We start from the raw sequence: 3,939 nt of genomic DNA on the forward strand, positions 1-3,939 counted from the left end.
AAACCCTCAAATATTTCTGAAACTAATGAAGATAAAACACTTAAGGACCCCTGTTCTGTTTCCTCCTTGAACATTAGTGCTGGTCTGACAATGTCTTACATGAGGTACTTCACAGACCTTAAACAAACAAGTCTTCATACTGAATAGTGACTGGATTTTAAGGATATTCACTTAAAACTACAGCATGAGGGTTGATTCATGTGTCCATCTTGGGTCCTATTTTCAGTAATTTTGCTGAGCCTAGACTTAAATGTGGCAAAATTCTACTGATTTTTATTTCACCTCACCTGTTATTCGGTTCTGCTGCAAAGAATGCTCCCTAGATACTGATCCATTCTCTGGTCATGAGTTAGCATTACTGAGACTGATATATATTGGCAACAAAATGGATCTACATATCCAAGCTCTGATCTTGGCACTTCCTGCATCACAATTTAGGAAGCCACTGCAATTGCTTCTTAAAGATCATTTGCAGCATTATGGTAAATCAAGACCTTACCTGTTACCTTTGGTTGACAATTTAGATGCCTGATATCCAGGCTCCCAGTTACGGACATTCAGAGGTCATCTGAGTTTCCTGACCATCTCCAGTTCTCTATGTCTTCTGCAAATAATCCAGGAGTAACTGTATCTGTCACAAACCAGTGTTTTCAGGGTTGAGGGAGAACAGGTTAATCCAGACAAGTTGGAGATGATACTGAGAACAAATGGCCATGCTCTAGGCTGGGGCATGACCTCACTATGAGTCTCTGTGACATCAGGCAATGAAACTAGGGGCATTCCTGATCTCCCTGGTCTCCTTGCTGCATCCTTAGAAGCAAATTGCAGTTACTGCCAAGAAGCTCCCAGATCCTTCCTGCTGCAATGCTGAGCCTTTGCTTTTGTAACTTTCAAGTTTGATTATATCATCTACAGGAGTCCACCCTTAGGTGATTTGGAGGTTTCAACTGGAACTCAGCTACATTCGTCACAATAAGGTAAAAAGAAGAAAAGGCAAAGGACTGCTTGATGGTGAAGTTCAGTCAAAGGCCGTTATGGAGTTGCAGTGCTCATCTCCCTTTTCAGGCCGAGGGCCGGCGTATGTCCACAGACAGCTTTCCAGGTCATGTGGCCAGCATGATTAAACAGCTTCTGGCACAATGGAACACAAAAAAGCTGTTAAAATTCCTGTTCCGTGATTGCAGTCATGGGATTGTTGTCTCTCACATGACGGTATATGTTTTGACTCCACAGAGTGGGAAGTAATGGAGACAGGATGTTTGTGTTACTGTGTTCCGTGAAGTGGGACTATTGTCCTTTGTTCTTTTTCTCTTTGCTTTCTGATGCTAGAGAGAGGGAGAGTCATGTTGCAGTGCTCCATGTGTGTTTATATGTAAATAAAGTAGATTAGCCAAAATGCTGAGTTGCTGGGGTCTGTTACGCAAGCAGCGCAAACTCTGCACATCCCTAAGTGTGACGGTGTCTGTTGGCATCAGTCACTGTGGTGTTAGGGCTGAAGAAAGCTTTTGAAGCTCCCAAACGATTGACCAGGAGGGAGAGAACAAGCCAGTAGGACATGTGTCTCTGCCAGGGTCCTACTCGAGTGTAGGACAAGCTCATGGGAATGCAGCTGCCTGATGTCAATAGGCAGGGAGTTCCAAAGACTACATAAAAAGATTTCTTACAACTGCAGAACAAGTATTATGTGGCACCTGTAACAGTGCCAGTTCTGTAGATCTGTGGGTTGACAGAAGCTGGGACAGAGCAACGGGAGCTCACTCTGTCATGGGGATTTAAACCACTGACCTTCTGATTGGCAAGCCCAAGAGGCTCAGTGGTTTCGACCACAGCACCACCTGTGTCCTGAATAAACAAGCACACAATCACTGATAGGTCCTCTTGCCATTGTGAGGCTCAAAGCAATGAAGATGATGCCTCCCCCAGTTGTTGCCATTGGCTGTGTGATGTCACAAAGCACTTGGCAACTGAGTGGATATAAAGGCAGGCCAAGGGGAAAGTCCTCTTTTTATTTCCAGCAGGACACACCTGGCAATAGATGTGATATTCAGCACCGCTCAGGTAGGCAGCGATAATAAGGCAAGTTTGCTTGCTTGAAGGCTGCTGGTATCTGTGGTTGGACCACAGCATCCCACATTTGTCACAAGAATATGTTTTGAATATTTTATAAACATCCAACACCATATAGTGCCAGAGACCAAAAGGGAGTTTATATGGATTTTTACATAGGCTTTGTTGTTGTTGTTTTAATGCTTTAATTTCTGACTTATTTATAGCATTTTTTAACCAGTGTCTAGATCTACCCCTGGTGCACAGTGCTACTTGCCTGTTCTGTAATAGGTGTTTTGCATGAGTGATATAGGCTACCAATTTGCTTGTGATACCAGTTCAAGATGCTTGTTTTAGAGCCTTTCCTAGCCTGAGGCCTTCATCCTTTGGGTGAACACACTCCCAAGTTAAGGGAAATGTAGGTGGGTTCCCACAAGGCAAGACAGAGTGATAACATCAAGAACCTTTATTGAACTACATAACTGGACAACAGGGGCAAAGCAACCGCTTATATACTTTTCTGAAGGCCTGGGCCACTCCCGACGTGTTTGGCTATCTAAACTTCCAAGCTGCGAATCATAAGTCAGAGTTTAACGGCCAATGGTGGAGGCCCAAATCCTAAAATGTTCTGTGACTGGATATCATGTATCGAATCTGAACACAGGGGCTCAGAATCCTTAGTCCAGACTCAAGCTCAGGCAAACACAGACCACTGAATACACAACATTAAGATCTACTCAACAGGCTTTGTTGTCTGTGCTTTCTTTTCAAGAAGTCCAGAGAATGAAGGCAAGGAGGCAGCCATAACTGAAATTGTAGAAAGCCCTCCCTAAAGTGATAAGCCGATCTCTTTGATCACTTTTGGAGGAGGTTGCAAGATATACCTCTTCCACAAGACTTTTGGCCAAGGCTAATGCTTTCTTGCCAACCTTGCCAACAAAGGTCCATAGAGTTAAAGCTATGGTTTTCCTAGTAGTGATGTATGGAAGTGAGAGCTGGACCATAAATAAGGCTGATTGCCAAAGACCTGATGCTTTTGAATTATGGTGCTGGAGGAGACTCTTGAGAGTCCCATGGACTGCAAGAAGATCAAACCTATTCATTCTGAAGGAAATCAGCCCTGAGTGCTCACTGGAAGGACAGATCCTGAAGCTGAGGCTCCAATACGTTGGCCACCTCATGAGAAGAGAAGACTCCCTGGGAAAGACCCTGATGTTGGGAAAGATGGAGGGCACAAGGAGAAGGGGACGACAGAGGACAAGATGGTTGGACAGTGCTCTCGAAGCTACCAACATGAGTTTGACCAAACTGTGGGAGGCAGTGGAATACAGGAGTGCCTGTCGTGCTCTGGTCCATGGGGTCACAAAGAGTTGGACACGACTAAACGACAACAAATGCTTTCTGTGGCTGTTAATCTGTTAACATTATGATGTTTCCTGTTAAAACAGCCTTCTCTTATGAAGTAAACCACTTTGAATTTTTCAGAAATTGAATCATCATCATCTGCAGCAGCAGTTCATGCTGAAAACAAAACAGAGTATGAGGAAGCTATGGTGCTGGATGATGGTAACATGAAAAGAAGGTTCTAATTAATAAGAATTTTGCAAGTTAGGAGTTTGCGTCCCTGGTTTTTAAGCTATATTCCTTTTCTTCATTGAGCTTTTTCTTTTTCTCCATCTCCCCACACTTTCCCAAATCATCTCCCCACCCGGATACTCACTTTCTCTTTGCCCATGTTTTATTAATCCAAGTCATTTATTCTCGAGAGTCGCTGCCTCTATTTTCCTTTCAAGTTACCGCACCTGCTTCGTAAGGTCCCTAATTGTTAAACATCCATCACTTAGAAAATTCTAATTTCCCTATTGTTCACAAATGCTTCCAGGGTGCTGACAT

General features: G+C 43.6%; 1 long non-coding RNA gene across 1 annotated transcript; it reads left to right on the plus strand.

The window, feature by feature from the left end:
* The first annotated feature begins 2,018 nt into the window (after nucleotides 1–2,018).
* Nucleotides 2,019–3,656, plus strand: LOC309380815. The gene is made up of 2 exons (XR_014173156.1): nucleotides 2,019–2,058; nucleotides 3,532–3,656. It is a non-coding gene; the product is annotated as an uncharacterized lncRNA (long non-coding RNA).
* The last annotated feature ends 283 nt before the right edge of the window (nucleotides 3,657–3,939 follow it).

Source organism: Podarcis melisellensis (assembly GCF_964234715.1).
Source record: "Podarcis melisellensis genome assembly, chromosome: 11".
NCBI classification, from domain to species: domain Eukaryota; kingdom Metazoa; phylum Chordata; class Lepidosauria; order Squamata; family Lacertidae; genus Podarcis; species Podarcis melisellensis.